The 23,639-nt window shown below is 41.9% G+C and overlaps 1 long non-coding RNA gene across 1 annotated transcript in view; it reads right to left on the reverse strand.

Moving 5' to 3' along the window:
• Nucleotides 1-329: 329 nt before the first annotated feature.
• LOC113614967 (uncharacterized) overlaps nt 330-23,639 on the reverse strand; it is a 44,698-nt gene continuing 21,388 nt past the window's right edge. Inside the window, exon 3 of the long non-coding RNA XR_003430796.1 lies at nt 330-1,410. This is a non-coding gene — a long non-coding RNA (uncharacterized LOC113614967). The remainder of the gene's footprint in view (nt 1,411-23,639) is intronic.

Raw genomic sequence — 23,639 nt, forward strand, 5'->3', positions numbered from 1 at the left:
CCCATTGTTAACACTATGAGGTGATAACTAAGTGTAGTTTTTTTTTTTTTTTATGGTACGTGGGCCTCTCACCTCTGTGGTCTCTCCCACTGCGGAGCACAGGCTCCGGACGCGCAGGCCCAGTGGCCACGGCCCGCGGGCCCAGCCACTCCGCGGCACGCGGGATCCTCCCGGACCAGGGCACGAACCCACGTCCCCTGCATCAGCAGGCGGACTCCCAACAACTGCACCACCAGGGAAGCCCCTAAGTGTAGTTTTGATTGGGATTCTCTAATAATTAGCGATGTGGAGCATCTTTTCAGGTGCCTCTTGGTAATCTGTATGTTTTTGGAGAAATGTGTAGTTAGACTTTCTAAAATTGTGTATATTTTTTGATTTTTTTTGTTCTTTGAGTTGTATGAGCTGTTTGTGTATTTTAGAAGTAAGCTCTTGTTGATCACATTATTTGCAGGTATTTTCTCCCAAAGTGTGAGCACAGGTTCTGGAACAACTGGATAGCCACATGCAGAAGAGTAAAGTTGGAACCTTACCTACCCTTCTGCCATATGCAAAATGAACCGAAAATGGACGAAAGGTCTATATGGCAGAAGCAAAATTATAAAACTCGTAGAAGAAAACATGAGAGTCCGTGTTCATGACCTCGGATTTGATCATGATTTTGTAGATCTACAAAAAGCAGAAGGAACAAAAGACAAAATAGATGAATTGGACTTTTGAAAATGAAAAACAGTTGTGTATAAAAGGAGCAAGGAATAAGATAATCCATTATCGAAAATGGCGAAGATGTTCGCAAAGCATGTATTTAATAAAGGATTTTAGCCCACCAGCCAAGCCCTTGGTGGTCCAGTGGAGTGTCTGTGAGGCCCTGTCGTCCTCAGTGATTAGGGGATTTCAGGCCCCACAGCAGCCGAGGGGTGGACACGGGTCATCCTCAGCACCCTTAGGGTGTGAGTGTTGGATGGTTTTGAGCTCAGATGCCCTCCCATTACTGCCGTCTAAGGCTGAAGGTTTCAATATGCTTCTAGAAGGACACAGAGTATTTGTAAGTTTTTGAGAAGCAAGAGAACAGTCTTCAGTTTTCTGAAAGGGTATGTTATTCTTTCATATCATGACCATTTTCAGTTTGACTGTTAGGGATGCTCTCCCTGATTTCTGTGAGAGTGGCTATGGGGGTTTCGCTGCCTCCAGTCTCCTTCACCAGGTGACAAGGTTAGTGGGGCTAGACCCTGGTGGACATTAGCTTCGCTGGAGACTAATGTAGACTCTCTGTTTGCGATTGAATGTGGATGCCCGTGGTTCTCTCCGTCAGCGATTCTCATGTCCTCCTGTGTCTCTCTTCCTGTTGTCCTTTAGTCTCAGATTTACGTGAAGGCCACCACTCACAGCTTCCGTGGAGCGAAGAGATTTCTCCTGGAAGGAAAGGTTCAGGAAAATCAGAGGGAGAAATAAAGGATGCAGCTGATTCCTGATTTGTGGTGATGCCCAAGCGGGTGAGGAGAGTGAGTGTTTTTTTATTAGAATTTTAAATCCTCCAAGTAATAGATTATTGGGGGGGGGCATCCAGTGTTCTCCTGCTCATTGTAAGAGTGTCATTACTGGATTTTAATGTGGCAAATAATTTATATTATAAATATGCGGTGGGGGGGGAACATACAGTTAAAAATGTTAGAGGTAACTGCAAGGGGTGTACAACAAACAAGGACCCAGAACCCTGTGTCCAGCCAGTGGCTGAGAGGTTCCTACCGTGAGTCGCAGTCTCTTGGAGGGTGGAGTGGCCATGACTTTCCTCCTGCAGGTGACCGTACACAGGCAGATCGCATGTGGGACCACTGTATTGCAGAATGTTAGAGTGGCTGCTGGCACATAGTTGGGTAGAGATGCGGACAACAGAGAACTGCTCAGTAGCCTTGGAGAACCCCGGAGTGAGGCCTTAGTAAGGGCCAGTGTCATGTCATTACTTAGGGCCAGCATCAGGGCCAAAGGTAAGACCATTGTCAGGGCATTAGTGAGGGATATAATTAGCGTGTTTGTTAGTTAGGTAAAGAGTCAGGTTATTAGTTACAGACAGTGTTAGGGCCTCAGGTAGAGAATTTGTTTAGGCGTTAGTGAAGAAGAGCATCGGAGCTTCACCCATATTACGGAAAACGTCAGGATATTAGTTAGGGGCAGCTGCTAGGCCTTAGTTAGGGATAGTGTCAGGACCTCAGAGAAAATCTGACAGCTCTAGTATAAGCCTGTTGAGGCCGTTAGTTAGAGACACATGAAAGACTTTCTTAGGGATATATTCTGGGCCTTAGTAATGGTCAGGATAGGGGTATTATTTAGTGACAGTAAATGTTATGCGTGACAGCTTCAGGGCCATAGTTAGGGAGAGCATCAGGGCCTCACGTAGAGATAATGTAGGGCCTTAGTAAGAGAGAGTTCAGGTCGTTAGGGACATCGTAAGAGACTTTCTTAGGGACATAGTTAGGACCTTAGTTATGGACAGCATCAGGGCATTATTTAGTGACAGCTTAGACTATAAGGGACAGCATCAGGTCCTAAGTTAGGGAAAGTGTCAGTGTTTCACTTAGAGATAACGTGAGAGGCTTAGTTAAACACAGTTCAGGCTGTTGCTTAGGGATATATGCAGGACCTTAGAGGTAGTATCATGGTCATAATGAGAACCAGTGTCAGGGCATTAGTTAGGGCGAAAACTAGGGTGTTAGTTAGGGAAAGAGTCAGGTCATTAGTTACAGAGAATGTCAGGGTTTTAGGTAGGGACAGCGGCAAGTCGTTAGTTAAGAAGAGTGTCAGGGCGTTACTTAGGGGTAGCGTCAGGATGTTAGTTAGGGAGAGTCAGGAGATTAGAATTTCAGATTCTGAGGTAGAGATAGTATCAGGGCGTTAGTTAGGGACAGTGTCAGACACTTTGGTAGGGATATATTCAGGGCTTTAGTTATGGACAGGATCAGGGTGATATAGAGGAACACCTAAGGGTATTAGGGACATCTTCAGGGCCTCAATTACCGATAGCATCAGGGTATTAATTAGGGAAAGAGTCAGGCTATTAGTGTCCGTGCCTTACATAGAGAGAGTATTAGGGCCTTAGTTAAGGACAGCTTCAGAGACATACTTAGGGACATATTCTGGGCTTTAGTTATGGAGGGGATTAGGGTGTTAGGGAAAGAGTTGGACATTATTATAGACAGTGACAGTGTCTCAGGTAGAGACATCGTTTGAATGTTAGTTAGGAAGAGGGTCAGGGTCTTTGTGAGGGACAGGGTAAGGCTAACAGTGAGGGACATCTAAGGCTGTTAGGGACATTGTCAAGGTGTTAGATTGGGCCAGCATCAGGGCTGTAGTGTCGGCTAGTGTCAGGGCATTAATGAGGGAAAAAAGTAGGGTGTTAGTTAAAGAGTCAGGTCATTGGTTACAGACAGTTTTAGGGACTCAGGGAGAGTGAGCATGAAGGAGTTAGTTAGGAAGAGCATTAGGGTCCCAATTAGATTCAGCATCAGGACGTTATTTAGGGCCAGCAATAGGGCCTTAGTTAGGGACAGCGTTGTCAGGACCTCAGAAATAACTTGAGGGCTTTAGTAAGAGACAGTTCAGGCTATTAGTTTAGTTAGGGACACTTCAGACACTTTCTTAGGGATATATTCAGGGCCCTAGTAACAGAATCTGGGTGTTATTTTGTGACCGCTTAGGCAGTAAGGGAGAGTATCAAAGCCTAAGTTAGGGAGGGTGTCAGCGTTTTGGGGATAGTGTTGGGGATTTTGTAATTTATAGCTTAGGGCATTAGCTAGGGACAGTGTCAGAGTTTTAATGACGGACATCTTCAGGGCATTAGTTAGTTATGCAGAGGAGCAGGTCCATACTTGGGATCAGTGTGAGGTCGTCATTTAGGGGCAGTGTGAGGGCCTTCTGTAGAGAGAGCATCAAGGCCCTTAGTTTGGAAGAGGGTCAGGGCCTTAGGGGATAGGGTCAGAGTTGTCTTCAGGCATATATTCAGGGCCTTAGTAATGGAGAGGTTCAGGATCGGAGTGAGGGACATTGAAGTCTATTAGAGATATCGTCAGGGCCTTAGATAGGGTTAGTGTCAGGGCTGTAGTTAGGACCAGTGTTAGGGGGTTATGTAGGGAGGAAATTAGTTATAGACAGTGTCAGCTTCTCAGGCAGAGACTTCAAGGTCTTAGTGAAAGAATCAGAATCTCAGGTAGGAGCTGTATCAGGGTATTACATACAGTGTGAAGGCCTTAATTAGGGAGAGTTTCAGGGCCTCAGAGAAAAACTTGAGGGGCTTAGTAAGAGACACTTCAGGTTGTTGGTTAGGGACATCATCAGGCGTTAGTTATGGACAGGGTGAGGGTATTATTGAAAGACAGCTCAGGCAATGAGGCACACCGTCAGGGCTTTGGGTGGGGGCAGCGTCAGGGAGTAGTTGGGGAAAGAGTGACTCAGGGTTTTAGTTAGAGACAGTGTCAGGTTCTTCATTAGGCACACTGTCATGGCCTTTGGTAAAGATAAATTGAGGGCCTTAGAGACGTTTTGGGTCATTAGTGACATTGTCTGGACTTTAGTGTTGTCTTTTGTTCATCATGTATGGCGTGAATCAGGGCATTAATGAGGGACAGGGCAAGTTATTAGGGATTGTGTCAGGGTGTTAGTTAGGGAATGTGTTAGCAAGTTGGTTAGAGAAAGAGTGATGCCAGTAGTTAAAGACAGAGTCAGGGAGTTAGTCAGAGACAGTCTCAGTTTTTAATTAGGGAGAGTGTCAGTGCATTAGTTATAGATAAGTTGAGGGTCTTTGTTAATGACAGCCTGCAGGCCTCAGTTGGAGCCGGGTTGACGGTCTTGGGACTAAATTTAGGGCCTTAGGTCGGGACAGCATTAGGGATTTAGTTAGCATAAGAGACTTGACGTTATGTAAAGAGAAGGTTAGGTTGAGGTGTAGGAATAGCGTCAGAACATGACGTAGGTTTAGTGTGAGGACCATACCTACTTAGAGTATCAGTTCCTAATTTAGGTGCAGTGTCAGGGCTTCAGGAAGGGACAGCGTTAGAGCCTGAGTTAGGGAGAGTGAGAGGGCGTGATTGAGGCCTGGAGTCAGTGTCAGGGCATGATTAAGGAGCAGCATAAGGGCCTCGGTAGGAACAGAATAAGGGGTTTGTTAACGATATTATCAGGGCCTGTGGTAGAGAGAGCGTCATGGGCTCAGGGACAGCGTCAAGGCTTTCTGTGGGACAGTTTCAGGACTTTAATAAAACATGAGTCAGGATATAAGAAGCTCAGGATACTGTCAGGACTTTAGATATTGACGGTAGCAGAGCTTTAGTCTAGTCAGGGAAAGTGTCAAGGCCTGAGATAGATAGGAGCAGCATCTGTGTCTGTTTTATGTACTGTGGCAGGGCCTGAGTTAGGAATAGTGTTAGAGCGTTAGTTAGGGACAGTGTCACGGCCGTGGGACTAAATTCAGGGCCTGAGGTATTCACAGCATAAGGGCTTCAGTTAGCATAAGAGGTAGGAAAGTTGCTAAGTTTTGGGATCGTCTGAGGAAACGACCTAGGGCAATTGTGAAGACGTTAGTCACTGAGAGTATCGGGGATGTATTAAGAATTAGTGTCATGGCTTCAGGTAGGGACAGAGGGAGAGTGCCAGGGACTGAGTGAGGCTTTTTGTCAGGCCATTAGGTGAGGACACTGTCAGGGCATGTAGAAGGTGTATCAGGGCCTTTGTTGGGTCAGCAATATGGTCTTAGTTAAAGACATGATCAGGGTTTGAGTTAGTTACAGCATGAAGGGGTCACTTAAGCATAGCTACAGGGCCTGAGTTAGGTAGAGTCTTAGGCCTTTACTTACGGACAGAGACAGGGCTTCCTTAAGGACAGTGTGTGGGCCTTAGTTAGAGAAAGTGTCAGGGACTTAATTAGTTAGGGGGAGCATTAGGGCTTCAGTGAGGATAAGAGGCAGGTAATTAGCTTGGGACAGAGTTAGTTTACAGGTCAGGGATAGTGTCACGAAATGACCTAGGGATAGCGTCAGAGCCTAAGTAAGCTATGCCAACAGGGCCTAGTGAGGCCTATCTGTAGGGCTTGAGTGAGGGACAGTGTTAGGGTAAGACGTAGCAGTAGTACAGGTGTCTGTGTAGGATCAACCTTTGTGTGTTCGTAGAAGATACTGTCAGGGCCTCACTTAGTTATGGACATTGTCAGGGTGTACTTTGGGATAGTTTTAGCAGATTGGTAAGATACGGGTCAGGATATTACCTCCGAATAATGTCAGGACTTTAACTTATTGATGCCTGAAGGGCATTACAGGGGGAGCATCAGAGCCTTTGTTAGCTCCAGTGTGAGTTAGGAGGAGCCCGCAGGCCTTAGTTAGGGACAGGTTCACGACTTTGGGACTAAGAGTAGGACTAACTATAACTTGAACACTTACCTGTACCGTCGAATGCTAATGCTAAACCGTTGTTTTACAGAAACCTGTACTGTGCCCATCCCCAACCCTTACCCTAACCCTAAAATGTTGTCGTACCCTAACCTGTACCCTAAGCTGTCCCCGTTCCCTCACCCTAACCCGTACCCTAATCCTAACCCATACACTAACACTAACCCACCCTAACCCGTACGCTAACCCTAAATCGTCGTCGTACCCTAAACTGTCCCCGTTCCCTAACCCTAACAACACTCACCTGAAGCCTTACTCTAACCCGAACCCATTTCAACACGTACGCTAGACCTAAACTGTCGTCGTACCCTAACCTGTACCCTAACCCTTACCCTAACCCGTCCGCTAACACTATCCCGTACCTAACACGTACGCTCACCCTAAACCGTTGTCGTACACTAACCTGTACCCTAAACGGTCCCCGTCCCCTAACCATAACCCTAAACCTAACCGTAACCTTTACCCGAAGCCTTTCCCTAACCCGTACGCTAACACTAACCAGTAACCTAACACGTACGCTCACCCTAAACCGTTGTCGTACCCTAACCTCTACCCTGAACCATCCCCGTTCCCTAACCCTTACCCTAACCAACCTTACCTGAAGCCTTGCCCTAACCAATACCCTAATCCAAACCTGTACACTAACAATAAACCATACCCTAACACGTACGCTAACCCTAAACCGTTTTCGTACCCTAAACCATACCAGTTCCCTAACCCTTACCCGAAGGCTTACCCTAACCCGTACACTAACACTGACCCGTACCCTAATACGTACGCTAACCCTAAACACTTGTCATACCCTAACCTGTACCCTAAGCCGTCCCCGTTCCCTCACTCTAACCCTAATCTTAACCCAGCACTAACACTAACCTGTACCCTAACCCTTACCCCAAGCCTTACCCTAACCCGGACCCTAATTCTAACCCATACACTAACACTAACCCATACCCTAACCCGTAGCTAACCCTAAATCGTCGTCGTACCCTAAACGGTACCCTAAACCATCCCCGTTCCCTAACTCTAACCATAACACTTACCCGAAGCCTTACTCTAACCCGAACCCATTTCAACACGTACACTAGACCTAAACTGTCGTCGTACCCTAACCTGTACCCTAAAGCGTCCCTGTTCCCTAACCCTAACACTCACCCGAAGCCTTACTCGAACCCGTACACTAACACTAACCCGTACCCTAACCCTAAACCATCGTCGTACCCTAACCTGTACCCTAAACCGTCCCCGTTCCCTAACCCTAACTCTCACCCGAAGCCTTACCCTAACCTGGACCCTAATCCGAACCCGTACACTAACCCGTACCCTAACACGTACGCTAACCCTAAACCGTCGTCGTATCCTAACCTGTACCCTATACCGTCCCCGTCCCTTAACAGTATACCTAAACCTAACCCTTACCCTAACCCGTACCTAAGGCTAACCCGTACACTAAACCTAACGTTAACCCCGAACATAAACCATACCGCAATCCTAAGCCATACCCTAACACTAAGCCATACCCTAAACTGTACCCTAACACTAACCCATACCATAACCCTAACCCTGAACCATACTCTAAACCGTACAATAATCCTAACCCGTATCCTAACCCTAACCCGAAACCCTAATCCTTACCCCAGCTTAATTTTGTTTTTTTGTATTTCAAAAAATATTTTCTTGGGTTAAAGCAAATTAGCATAACAACAAAATAGGGGGCTTCCCTGGTGGTGCAGTGGTTGAGAATCTGCCTGCTAATGCAGGGGACACAGGTTCGAGCCCTGGTCTGGGAGGATCCCACATGCCGCGGAGCAACTAGGTGATTAAGCCACAACCACCGAGCCCACGCATCTGGAGCCTGTGCTCCGCAACAAGAGAGGCCACGATAGTGAGAGGCCCATGCGGCGAGATGAAGAGCGGCCCCCCAGCTTGCCACAACTAGAGAAAGCCCTCGCACAGAAACTCAGACCCAACACAGCAATAAAAAATAAATTAATTAATAAACTCCTACCACTCCCGAAAAAAAAGAACAACAAAATAAAACAGAAAGTAACCTGAGTGTCCCTCAAAAAGCTAAGTCTGAAATAGTTGGTACTTCTGTTCTATGGACTGTTATGTAGCCTACAAAACGTGTGAGAGCTAAATCTGTTTTTCTACAGTCAGAAACATGATGTTCCAGATGTAACGAACACCTGGATAAAATGAGAAAGCTACACATTATGCTGGTCGTTTCAGTAAATGGGAAAGGATGGCAAGTGGTAAAATATTATCTTTTCCTTTCATCTTTTTAAATTTCACTTGTTACAAAGAACTTCAATTATAATTGTACTTTAAAAAAGTAACAGTGGGGCTTCCCTGGTGGCGCAGTGGTTGAGAGTCCTCCTGCCAATGCAGGGGACACAGGTTCGTGCCGCGGTCCGGGAGGATCCCTCATGCCGTGGAGCAGCTAGGCCCGTAAGCCATGGCTGCTGGGCCTGCACATCCGGAACCTGTGCTCCACAACGGGAGATGCCACAACAGTGAGACGCTTGCGTACCGCAAAAAAAAAAAAAAAAAAAAAAAAAAACGGAAATTTAAACGAAAAAAAATATTTTGTGTTCAATTACATTTCATAGAATTACGAAATGCTGCCACCCTCTGGCCGTTACCTGCAAAACCAGCTGTAAAACCTATGCCAATTGTCACTTCATTTGAACAAGTACTGCAGGGTTGTAAAGGAAACCTGCCCTCATCATGCCTCGAGGGAGGTAAAGGCCAAAATATTTCAATACGTGGCACATATTTCAAGAAAACCATTTGAAGAACTAAGCTGTAATAACAGTTTGAAAAATAAAAGGACATGCCTCAAAGCTCAATTTCAAGGGATTATGAGACATATGCAAATCCAACCACACAGAGGTATCAGTTCACACCATTGAGAATAACCATCAGGAAAGAAACTACAAACGATCAATGCTGAAGAGGTTGTGGAGAAATGCATACCCTCCATTTGAAGTGGGACATAACCTGGTAAGAGCCACTAATGGGAACAGAACGGAGGTGCCTTTAAAAGGTAAACATTGAGCTACCATATGATCCAGCAGGCCCACTCGTGGGCCTATAACCTAAGAAGACAGAATCGGAAAGGCACAGGCAGGCAAATCTGCACTGCAGCAGTATTACAACAGCCAAGACATGGAAACAACCAAAAGTCCATCAACAGATGGGTGGACAAAGAAGAACTGCTACATGTAGAGATGGAATATTAGCTCGGGAAAAAATGAAACAATGCCACTTGCAGCACCATAGATGAGTCTAGAGGTAATCACGCAACTTGTAGTAAGTGAGAAAGCAAAAGACACCTAACGTATATCACTTACAGGTGTTACCTAAAAATTGATACCAATGAAGATATTTCCACAGAGAAAGGCAATCACAGATTCATGAAACCAACTTACGGTTCCCCAAATCGAAAGGTGTGAGGATTGGATACATTACGATATTGGGGTTAACAGAGATATACAAACACAGGTGAAATATATAATCACCAGAGGCCTACAGAATACCAAGAGAAGACTACACAACATTGTGTCATAACCTACCTGGGAAAAGGATCCGAAGAAGAATAGATATATGTATATGTGTGAAAGAGCCACATCTTGCACACCTAGAACAAAACAAACAAACAAACATTGTAATCGAGTTTGCTGCAATAAAAAATAAAAAAATTAAATTGAAAATATGAACAAGAAATAATGAGACATAAACGAAGGAATTTCTCCTGGCACGTTCCATTCTAATTTTCAACCTAGAACAGGACTTCCATTAAGGCTCTGCTGCCCTGGTAACCGGATTTGGTAAAGGAGAAATGCTGCCGCCTTGTGGCTGTTTCACACAACAGCAGCTTTAAACCAAGAGCTAATGGTCACTTAATAAATATCCAAAATATGTGCAGGACTGTAAAGGACACCGGGCCTCAAAAAATTCCTGGGGTCGTAAATCGACCAGAAAATTAAAAAGACGTCAACATATCAAAAAGACAATGTCAAGAGGCATATTTTGCACACAATTTGTCTTTTTATTTTGGTAAAAAAAATGCATGGAATAATGCTCAATATCAGGAACTAATATAGCCAGGAAAACGCAATCTACAAAAACGTTCACCTTACCACCGTCAGAATCATCACCAGCAAAATCGTCTACAAAACATGAATGCTGAAATGGTTTTAGGAACTGTGTACCCTCTAGCTGCTGCTGGGACGTGAACTGGTAACAGCCAGTAGGTGAGAAGAGAACAGCGGTGCGTTTAAAGTTAAAAACTGAGCTCATCACTCTGTAATAACCTACATGGGAAAGGAACCAAAGATGAATAGATAGATGCATAGATGTAATGAACCAGATGCTGTACAACTAGAACAAACACAACATTTTTATCAAATTTGCTCTGATAATAAATACATATTAAATTTAAAAAACAAACAAGAGGTAAGGAGATATAAGCTCTTGGGGGTGTGCCCTGACACATTCCACTCTAATTTGTAGCCTACTAACACTATTTCCAGGAAGGGCTCTGCTGCCCCAAAACCCAGAGTTGGAAATGTAGAAATGCTGCCGCCTTGTGGCCGTTTCCCGCAAGAGTGGCTTTAAACCCAGAGCTAATGGTCACTGAACATTCACAAGGACTCAGGGCTGTAAACGACACCTGCCCTCAAAAACTGTCCTGAGGTAGGGAATGGCCAACAAACTTCAAAACAGGCAAATTTTGCAAGAAGATAGTATGAAGATGTAAGTTTTACTCACTGTCTTTTAAAAAAGAGGCAAATGGATGAAAGCTCAACCTCAGGAATTATTACACTCATGCAAATGTAATCTGCAAAAAGCTTTCAACTCACACAGGTCGACTGACCATCAACAAAAAGTCTACAAATAATAAATGTTGAAGTGGTTTTCGAGAACTGTGTACCCTCCAGCTGCCAGTGAGATGGAAAGTGGTAACAGCCAATAATGAGAGCAGAAAGGAGCTGTTTAAAAGTAAAAATTGAGCTACCATTCGACGCAGGAGGCCCTCCGCTGGGCCTCACACCCAAGAAGACCAGAATCCAGAAGACAGAGGCTGCAAAAGCTGCACTGCAACCTTATTCACAATAGCCAAGACAGGGAAGCAACCAAAATGTCCAGCAACAGATGAATGGATAAAGAAGAAGCGGTCCATGTACACAATGGAATATTAGCCATGGAAAACAATGAAACACTGCTCTTTGAGGTACCATAGATGAGCCTAGAGATGATCACAGAACATGAGGTAAGTTGGAAAGCAAAAGACATACATCCTATGATATCACTTATAGGTGTTAACAACTGAAAAAAATGGACATATTTCCACAGAGAAAGACACACACAGACTTAGAAAACATATACGCTTATCTAAAAGGAAAGGTGGTGGCAATGGATAAATTAAGATTAGGTTTACTGTACCTGTAGAAAACAGATTAATAACATATATCAAAAAGCCCGAGCACACAGCAAGGGAGGTCTACAGAACACTCTGTAATCCTTTACATGGGTAAAGGATCTGTATATGAATAGATATATATGATGTACTAATGAACCAGATTGTGTACACCTAGGACAAACTGTATTCTAATCATTACCCTGATTAAAACAACAAACAAGAAGTAATGAGACATAAACTTCAGGGGCTTTTTCCTGGCACATTCCATTCTAATTTACACCCTGGGAACACTACTTCCAGAAAGGCTCTGCTGCCCTATTACTCAGATTTGGGAATGGAGAAAAGCTGCCGCCTTGTGGCCGTCTCCCACAACAGCAGCTTTAAACCCAGTGCTAATGGTCACTAAATATTCACACTCACTGCAGGCCTGTAAATGACACGTGCCCTCAAAAAAAATTCCTGGGGTCGAAAATCGACCACAAAATTCAAAAGAGGGCAACCTTCCAAAAAGACAATTTCAAGAGGTATATTGTACTCACCATTTTTTTTCTAAATAAAAGAGAAAGGTGTGGGAAAATGCTGAATATTAGGAATTATTAAAGACATGCAAATCCAAATTACAAAAACCTATCAGCTCACACCAGTCAGAATGGCCATGAGCAAACCTTCTAAAAACAATAAATGCCGAAGGGCTTGTGGAAAAATGCGTACCCTCGGTGTTAATTGGGACGTGGTAAGAGCCACTAACGAAAACACAATGCAGGTGCTTTGAAAAGGTAAACACTGAGTTACCAGTCAGTGAATCATACCCACTGCTGGGCCTATCATCTGAGAAAATGAGAATCAAAAGTCACAGGCTGGCAATACTGCACTCCAGCAATATTTACCAGAGGCAACACTTGGAAGCAACGAAAATGTCCATCCACAGAGCAGTGCACAAAGAAGAAGTGGTCCATGTACAGAATGGAATATTACTCCAATAAAATATATAAATTAAATTTCAAAAACAAAGTAAGGAGACATCAGCTTTGGTGGGTTTATCCGGGCACATTCCACTCTAATTTATAACTGAGGAACACCAGTGGCACGAAGGTCTGTTTCCCTTGGTACCAGAGTGGGGAACGTAGAAATGCTGCCACCTTCTGGCCGATACCTGCAACAGCAGCTTTGAAATCTGTGCTAATGGGCACTTCATATGCACAAGTACTGCAGGGCTGCAAATGAAACCTGCCCTTAAAAAGTCTTGATGCAGGTAAAGGCCAAAAAGTTTCAAAATGTGGCACATACTTCAAGAAAGCAATTTGAAGAAGTCAGCTGCAATAACAGCTTGAAAAATAAAAGGACATGCCTGAAAGCTCAATTTCAAGGGAGTATGAGACACATGCATATCCAACCACAAAGAAGTATCAGCTCACAACACTCAGAATAACCATCAGCAAAAGAAACTACAAACGATCAATGCTGAAGAGGTTTTGGAGAAATGCATACCCTCCATTTGAAGTGGGACGTAACCTGGTAAGAGCCACTAATGGGAACAGAATGGAGGTGCCTTTAAAAGGTAAACTTTGAGCTACCATACGATCCAGCAGGCCCACTTCTCGGGCTATATCCTAAGAAGACAGAATTGGAAAGACACAGGCAGGCAAATCTGCACTGTAGAAGTACTGCAATAGCCAAGACATGGACGCAACCAAAACGTCCATCAAGAGATGAGTGGACAAAGAAAAACTGCTACATGTAGAGATGGAATGTTAGCCAAGGAAAAAAATGAAACAATGCCATTTGCAGGACCATAGAGGAATCTAGAGGTAATCAGGCAACTGGTAGTAAGTAAGAAAGTGAAAGACACATATCCTATCATATCATTTATGGGTGTTACCGAAAAATTGATACCAATGAAGATATTTCCACAGAGAAAGGCAATCACAGATTCATTAAACCAAGGTGTGAGGATTGGATACATTACAATACTGGGGTTAACAGAGATATACAAACACATGTGAAATATATAATCACCAAAAACCTACGGCATACCAAGAGAAGGCTACTCAACCTTGTGTCATAACCTACATGGGAAAAGGATCTGAAGAAGAATACATATATGTATATGTGTAAAAGAACCACATCTTGCACACCTAAAACAAACCAAACATTGTAATCTAATTTGCTGTGATGATAAAGAATAAAAAATTAAAGAAACGAACAAGAAGTAATGAGACATAAACTTAAGGGGCTTTTCCTGGCACATTCCGTTCTAATTTACAACCTACCACACAACTTCCATTATGGCTCTGTTGCCCTATTAAACAGATTTGGTAAGGAGAAGTGCTGCCGCCTTCTGCTCGTTTCACACAACAGCGGTAATGGTCACTTAATATTCAAAATAATTGCAGGACTGTAAATGACACCTGCCATCAAAAAAAATCCTGGGGTCATAAATCAACCAGAAAATTCAAAAGATGTCAACATTTCAAGAAGACAATGTCAAGAGGCATATTTTACGCACATTTTGTCTTTTTTTTTTAAATAAAAGGGAATTGAAAAATGCGCAGCATCAGCAATTAATAAAGCCATGCAAATCCAATTACAGAAATGTTCACCTCACAGCCGTCAGAATGTTCTTCAGAAAAAAAGTCTACAAAGAATAAATGCTGAATGGGGTTTCAGAGAACTGTGTACCCTCTAGCTGCTGGGGGGATGTAAACTGGTAACAGAAAGTAGTGAGAACATAATGGAGGTGCGATTAAGGGTAAAAATTGAGCTACCACATGATCTGGTAGGTCCTTTGATGCGCCTATCACCTGAGCAGAGCAGAATGGAAAAGACACAGGCTGGCAATCCTGCACTGCAGGAACATTTAACATAGCCAAGACTTGGAAGAAACCAAAATGTCCATCAACAGAAAAATGCGCAAAGAGGAAGTGGCCCATGTAAACAATGGAATATTAGCTATGGAAAACAATGAAACAGTGCCGTTTGCACCACCATATAAGGACCTAGAGATAATCACCCAACTTGAAGTAAGAAAGAAACTGAAAGACAGATATCCTATGACATCAGTTATAGGTGTTACCTAAAAATTGATACTCATGAACTTATTTCCAAGAGAAGGAAAAGCATGGATTAAGAAAAAAAATTATGTTTAACCAAATGGAAAAGTGTAAGGAATGTATGAATTAGGATATGGGTGTTAACAGACATGTACCAATACATATGAAATATATAATCACAAAATACGTATGGAATACCAAGAGATGTCTACTCAACGCTCTATAATAACATACACGGGAAAGGATCCAAAGAGGCATAGACAGATACATTGATCTGATGAACCAGATTCTGTACACCTAGAACAAACACAACATTTTAATCAAATTTGCTCTGATAATTAATAAAAATGAAATTAAAAAAAACAAACAAGAAGTAAGGAGATATAATCTCTTGGGGATGTGCCCTGGCACATTCCACTCTAATTTGAAGCCTACTAACACGATTTCCAGGAAGGCTCTGCTGCCAAAAAACCCAGAGTTAGAAATGTAGAAATTCTGCCACCTTGTGGCCATTTCCCGCAAGAGCGGCTTTAAGCCCACAGCTAACGGTCTCTTAACATTCACAAGGACTCAGGGCTGTAAAGGACACCTGCCCTAAACAATTGTGCAGAGGTAGGGAGTGGACAATAAAATTCAAAACTGACAAATTTTTCAAGAAGATAGTATGAACAGGTAAGTTTGACTCACTCTTTTTTTTAAAAAAAAAAGGAAAATGGGTAAAAGCTCAACCTCAGGAATTATTAGACTCATGCAAATCTAATCTACAAAAAGATTTCAACTCACACCAATCGACTGACCATCAGCAAAAAGTCTACAAACAATAAATTCTGAAGGGCTTTTAGAGAACTGTGTACCCTCTAGCTGCTGGTGAGATGTAAAGTGGTAACAGCCAATAATGAGAACAGAAAGGAGCTGCAATTAAAAGTAACAATTGAGGTACCATCCAATCCAGCAGTCACACCACTGGGCCTCTCACCTGAGAAGACCAGAATCGAGAAGACCCGGGCTGCAAAAGCTGCACTGCAGCCTTATTCACAATAGCCAAGACAGTGAAGCAACCAAAATGTCCATCAGCAGATGAATGGATAAAGAAGAAGTGTTCCATGTACACAGTAGAATATTAGCCATGGGAAACAATGAAACACTGCTATTTGAGGCACCATAGATGAGCTTGGAGTAAATCACAGAACATGAGGTAAGTCAGAAAGCAAAAGATCTATATCCTATGATATCACTTATAGGCGTTATCTAATAACTAACACAAATGAACATATTTCCACAGAGAAAGACACTCACAGACTTAGATATTAAGTATGCTTATCTAAAAGGAAAGGTGGGCGGAATGGATAAATTAAGATTAGCGTTAGCATACATATACAAATACATATTATAAACATATATCAAAAAGACTGACCATATAGCAAGGGAGGTCTATGGAACACTCTGTAATATTTTACCTGGGAAGAGGATCTGAACATGAATAGACATACATATTGTACATATGAACCAGATTGTGTACACCTGGACAAACAATATCTAATCATTACCCGGATTAAATAAATTTTAAAAACCAAGAAGAAGTAATGAGACATAAACTCATGGGCATTTCTCCTGGCACAGTCCATTCTAACTTACAACCTAGGTACACAACTTCCAGACAGGCTCTCCTGCCCTAGTACCCAGATTTGGGAATGGAGAAATGCTGCCTCCTTGTGGCCATTTCCCACAACAGCAGCTTTAAACCCAGTGCTAATGGTCACTAAATATTCACCAAACTTGCAGTTCTGTAATGACACCTGCCCTCCAAAAAGATCCTGGGGTAGAATATCGACCAAAAATTCAAAAGAGGGCAACCTTCCAAGAAGAAAATTTCAAGAGATATATTGTACTCACACTTTTTTTTTTAACAGAAAAAAAAAAGGTATGGAAAAATCATGAATTTTAGGAATTTTTAAAGACATGCAAACCCAAATTACAAAAACCTATCAGGTCACAGCAGTCAGAATGGGCATTAGTAAAAATGCTGCAAACAATAAATGCTGAAGGGATTGTGGACAAATTCGTACCCTTGGTTCTAAGGGGGACGTGGTAAGAGCCACTAATGAAACCAGAATGGAGGTGCTTTGAAAATGTAAACACTGAGCTACTAGTCAATCAGTCACACCCAGTGCTGGGCCTATCACCTGAGAAAAGGAGAATCAAAAAGTCACAGGAGGGCTTCCCTGGTGGTGCAGTGGTTGAGAGTTCACCTGCCGATGCAGGGGAGACGTGTTCATGCCCCGGTCCAGGAAGATCCCACATGCCACGGAGCGGCTGGGCCCGTGAGCCATGGCCGCTGAGCCTGCACGTCCGGAGCCTGTGCTCCACAACGGGAGAGGCCACAACAGTGAGAGGCCCGCGGACCGCAAAAAAAAAAAAAAAAAGTCACAGGCTGGCAATCCTGCACTCCAGCAATATTTAATATAGCCAACACTTGGAAGCAACAAAAATGTCCATCAACAGAGGAATGCATCAAGAAGTGGTCCATATACACAATGGAATATTACTCCAATAAAAATATAAATTAAATTTAAAAAACAAGCAAAATTAAGCAGACATCAGCTTTTCGGGGTTTATCCGGGCACATTCCACTCTAATTTATAACCGAGGAAGACCACTGGCCAGAAGGTCTGTTTCCCTAGTACCAGCATGGGGAATGAAGAAAGGCTGCCGCACTCTGGCTGTTACCTGCAAAAGAAGCTTTAAAGCCTGTGCTAATGGTCACTTCTTGTGAACAAGTACTGCAGGGCTGTAAGTGAAACCTTCCCTCAAAATGTCTTAAGGGATGTAATGGCCAATAAATTTCAAAATGTGACACATACTTTAAGAAAACACTTTGAAGAACTAAGCTGTAATCACAGTTTGAAAAATAAAAAGGACATGCCTTATGAGTCACATGCAAATTCAACCACAAAGATCTATCAGCTCACACCAGTCAGAATATCCATCAGCAAGAAAACTACAAACAATAAATGCTGAAGGTGTTGTGGAGAAATGCATACCCTCAAATTTAAGTGGGATGTAACCTGGAAAGAGCCACTAATGAGAGAATCGTGGTGACTTTAAAGGTAAACCCTGAGATACGATATGATACAGGAGGCCCACTCCTGGGCCTATAATATAAGAAGACAGAATTGGAAAGACACAGGCAGGCAAATGTGCACTGCAACAGTATTACAATAGCCAAGACATGGAGGCAACCAAAAAGTCCACCAAGAGGTGAGTGGACAAAGAACTGGTACATGTACAGATGGAATATTAGCCAAGGACAAAAATAGCACAATGCCATTTGCAGCACCATACATGAGTCGAGGTTATCACACAACTTGTAGTAAGTGAGAAAGCGAAAGACACATATCCTATGATATCACTTATAGGTGTTACCTAAAAATGGATACCAATGAAGATATTTCCACAGAGAAAGGCAATCACAGATTCATTAAACAAAGTTATGGTTCACCAAATGGAAAGGTGTGACGATTGGATACATTACGATATTGGGGTTAACATAGATATAGAAACACATGTGAAATATATAATCACCGGAGACCTACGGAATACCAAGAGAAGACTACTCAACACTGTGTCACAAGCTACATGAGAAAACGATCTGAAGAAGTATAGATACATGTATATGTGTAAAAGAACCACATCTTGCACACCTAGAACAAACAAAACATTTTAATGAAATTTACTCTGATAAAACATAAAAATTAAATTTAAAAAAGAAGAAGTAATGAGACATAAACTTAAGGAGCTTTTTGCTGGCACACTGCATTCTAATTTACAACCGGAACATGACTTCCATTAAAGCTCTGACATCACTAATAAAGCAGCTTTATAAGCAATGTTGAAGGTAGCTTAAAAGGAGTCTCACTAATTATTGATAGTAACAAGAAAACAAACAAAAGTAAAAATCTCACTGCAAAAAGTATACATAGAGTAAGGGTAGTAGATCAAACACTTATTAAACTTCTGTAAAGAATAAAAGACAACAGTAGTATGTTTTGTTAAAAAGAGAGGGCCCAAATAAATCAGAAATGAAAGGGATGATGTTACAACAGCCACCACAGAAATACAAAGTATCCTAAGATACACACAGGGTAACTCAGGGCTCAGACTGGATGGAGCCCACTCTCCATTCCCCTGTACATGACTTACAGGAGCCTCAGGAACTGAGGAGGGGGTCCCTGAGGAAGGGCACAAGATAGAAGGTGTTAGGCATTAACATGACTGCATTCATCTTAAACGTGCCTGAACTACATTCACACGAGATGATTTTGTCCTGTATGTACATTGGCACCTCTCGTCGGAACTGCAGATCTTTGGCTTCACCACCTCTACTGACAGCATTAGCTTGACCTGCTGTGGACCATCTCCTATAGGATTTCTAGAACCACAAAGCATCGAAGTTTCACAGGACCCGGAGTCTGTGCGACTCCACTATGAGTCTCAGAGTCTCAACTGCATTCAGAGACTCAAGAGTCTCAACAGAGACTCCACTCTTGGAGGGCACACACAAAGTAGTGTGCACATCAAGACCTAGGGGAAGGAGCAGTCACCCCATAGGTGAATGACCATACCTAACTGCTAGTGTTAGAGGGTCTCCTGCAGAGGTGGGGAGTGGCTGTGGATCACCATGGGGACAACGACACTGGCAGCAGAAGTTCTGGGAAATACTCCTTGGTGTGAGCCCTCCCACAGTCCACCATTAGCCCCACCAAGAGTGAGGTAGGCTCCAGTGCTGGGTTGCCTCAGGCCAAACAACCAACAGGGAGGGAACCAAGCCCCATGCATCAGCAGACAAGTGGATTAAACTTTTTATTAAACTTTTATTTAATCCACAGACAAGCAGATTAAAGCTCTGCCCACCAGAGCAACATGCAGCTCTACCCACCACCAGTCCCTCCCATAAGGAAGCTTGCACAAGCCTCTAAGATAGACTCAATCACCGGAGAGCAGACAGCAGAAGCAAGAAGAACTACAATTCTGCAGCCTGTGGAAGGAAAACCACATTCACAGAAAGACAGAGAAAATGAAAAGGCAGAGGACTTTATACCAGATCAAGGAACAAGATAAATCCCCAGAAAAACAACAAAATGAGGTGGAGATAGGTAACCTTCCAGTAAAAGAATTCAGAATAATGATAGTGAAGATGATCCAAGACCTTGGAAAAAGAATGGAGGCAAAGATCGAGAAGATGCAAGAAATGCTTAACAAAGACCTAGAGAAATTAAGGAACAAACACCTAGAAGAATTAAAGAACATACAAACAGAGATGAACAATACAATAACTGAAATGAAAAATACACTAAAAGGAATCAGTAGCAGAATAACTGTGGCAGAAGAACGGATAAGTGACCTGGAAGACAAAAAGGTGGAAATCACTGCCATGGAACAGAATAAAGAAAAAGAATGAAAATAAATGAAGACACCCTAAGAGACCTCTGGGACAACATTAAATGCAACAATATTCACATTATAGGGGTCCCAGATGGAGAAGAGCGAGAGAAAGGACCCAAGAAAATATTTAAAGAGATTATAGTCAAAAGCTTCCCTAGCATGGGAAAAGAAATAGCCACCAAAGTCCACGGAGCGCAGAGAGTCCCAGGCAGGATAAACTAAAGGAAAAAAATGCTGAGACACACAGTAATCCAACTGACAAAAATTAAAGACAAAGAAAAATTATTGAAAGCAACAAGGGAAAAATGACAACATACAATGGAACTCCCATACAGTTAACAGCTCATTTCTCAGCAGAAAATCTACAAGCCAGAAGGGAGTGGCATGATAAATTTAAAGTGATGAAAGGGAAGAACCTACCACCAAGAGTACTCCACCCAGCAAGGATCTCATTCAGATTTGACGGAGAAATCAAAAGCTTTACAGACAAGCAAAAGCTAAGAGAATTCAGCACCACAAAACCAGCTCTACAACAAATGCTAAAGGAACTTCTCTAAGTGGGAAACACAAGAGAAGAAAAGGACCCACCAAGACAAACCCACAACAATTAAGAAAATAGTAAGAGGAACATACATATCGATAATTACCTTAAACGTGAATGGATCAAATGCTCCAACCAAAAGACACAGGCTCACTGAATGGATACAAAAACAAGACCCATATATAAGCTGTCTACAAGAGACCCATTTCAGACCTAGTGACACATACAGACTGAATGTGAGGGGATGGAAAAATATATTCCATGCAAATGAAAATCAAAAGAAAGCTGGAGTAGCAATACTCATATCAGATAAAATAGATTTTAAAATAACGATTGTTATAAGAGACAAGGAAGGACACTACATAATGATCAAGGGATCAATCCAAGAAGATATAACAATTATAAATTTATATGTACCCAACATAGGAGCACCTCAATACATAAGGCAACTGCTAACAGCTATAAGAGAGGAAATCGACAGTAACACAATAATAGCGGGGCACTTTAACACCACACTTACACCAATGGAGATCATCCAGACAGAAAATAAGGAAACACAAGCTTTAAATGACACACGAGACCAGATAGATTTAATGGATATTTATAGGACATTCCATCCAAAAACAGCAGATTACATGTTTCTTCTCAATGGCACACAGAATATTCTCCGGGATAGATCACATCTTGGGTCACAAATAAAGCCTCAGTAAATTTAAGAAAACTGACATCATACCAAGCAGCTTTTCCGACCACAATGCTATGAGATTAGAAATCAATTACAGGGAAAAAAACATAAAAAACTCAAACACATGGAGGCTAAACAATATGTTACTAAAAAACCAAGAGATCACTGAAGAAATAAAAGAGGAAATCAAAAAATACCTAGAGAAAAACGACAACAAAAACATGGTGATCCAAAACCTATGGGATGCAGCGAAAGCAGTTCTAAGAGGGAAGTTTATAGCAATACAAGCCTACCTCAAGAAACAAGAATATTCTCAAATAAACAATCTAAACATACACCTAAAGGAACTAGAGAAAGAAGAACAAAACCCAAAGTTAGTAGAAGGAAAGAAATCATAAAGATCAGAGCAGAAATAAATGAAAAGCAGTAGCAAAGATCAATAAAATTAAAAGCTGGTTCTTTGAGAAGATAAACAAAAATGATAAACCTTTAGCCAGACTCAAGAAAAAGAGGGAGAAGAGTCAAATCAATAAAATTAGAAATGAAAAAGGAGAAGTTGTATCAGACACCACAGAAATACAAAGCATCCTAAGAAACTACTACAAGCAACTCTATGCCAATCAAATGGACAACCTGGAAGAAATGGACAAATTCTTAGAAAGGTATAACCTTCCAAGACTGAACCAGGAAGAAATAGAAAATATGTACAGAACAATCACAAGTAATGAAATTGAAACTGTGATTAAAAATCTTCCAAGAAACAAAAGTCCAGAACCAGATGGCATCAGAGGTCAATTCTATCAAACATTTAGACAAGAGCTACCACCCAACCTTCTCAAACTATTCAGAAATTTTCAGGGGAAGGAACACTCCCAAACTCATTCTATGAGGCCACCATCACCCCGATACCAAAACCAGACAAAGATACTACAGAAAAAGAAAATTTGAGACCAATATCACTGATGAATATAGATGTAATAATCCTCAACAAAATACTAGGAAACAGAATTGAACAACACATTAAAAGGATCATACGCCATGATTAGGTGGGGTTTATCCCAGGAATGCAAGGATTCTTCAATATACACAAATCAATCAATGTGATACAACATATTAACAAATTGTAGAATAAAAATATGATCATCCCAATAGATACAGGAAAAGCTTTTCACAAAAATTCAACACCCATTTATGGTAAAAAGTCCCCAAAAGTGGGCATAGCGGGAATCTACCTCAACATAATAAAGGTCGTATATGACAAACCCACAGCCACCATCATTCTCAATGGTGAAAAACTAAAAGCATTTCCTCTAAGATCAGGAACAAGACAAGGATGCCCACTCTCACCACTATTATTCAACATAGTTTTGGAAGTCCTAGACACATCAATCAGAGAAGAAAAAGAAATAAAAGGAATACAAATTGGAAAAGAAGAAGTAAAATTGTCACTGTTTGCAAATGACACGATACTACACATAGTGAATCCTAAAGATGCCATCAGAAAACTACTAGAGCTAATCAATGAATTTGGTAAACTTTCAGGATACAAAATTAATGAAGAGAAATCTCTTGCATTCCCCTACACTAACAATGAAAAATCAGAAACAGAAATTAAGGAAACAATCCCATTAACCATTGCAACAAAAAGAATGAAATACGTAGGAATGAACCTACCTAAGGAGGTGAAAGACCTGCACTCAGAAAACTATAAGACACTGCTGAAAGAAATCAAAGATGATATAAACAGATGGAGGTATAAACCATGTTCTTGGATTAGAAGAATCAATATTGTGAAAATGACTGTACTACCCAAAGCAATCGACAGATTCAATGCAATCCCTATCAAATTACCAGTGGCATTTTCTACAGAACTAGAAGAAAAAAAATCTTAAAATTTGTATGGAGACACAAAAGACCCCGAATAGCCAAAGCAGTCTTGAGGGAAATTAAAAGAGCTGGAGGAATCAGACTTCCTGACTTCAGACTATACTACAAAGCTACAGCAATCAAGACTATATGGTACTGGCACAAAAACAGAAATATAGATCAATGGAACAGGATAGAAAAC

The sequence above is a fragment of the Aethalodelphis obliquidens genome, unplaced genomic scaffold, assembly GCF_003676395.1.
Source record: "Aethalodelphis obliquidens isolate GAN/ISIS:26980383/991018 unplaced genomic scaffold, ASM367639v1 scaffold109, whole genome shotgun sequence".
In the NCBI taxonomy this organism is placed as follows: Eukaryota; Metazoa; Chordata; class Mammalia; order Artiodactyla; family Delphinidae; genus Aethalodelphis; species Aethalodelphis obliquidens.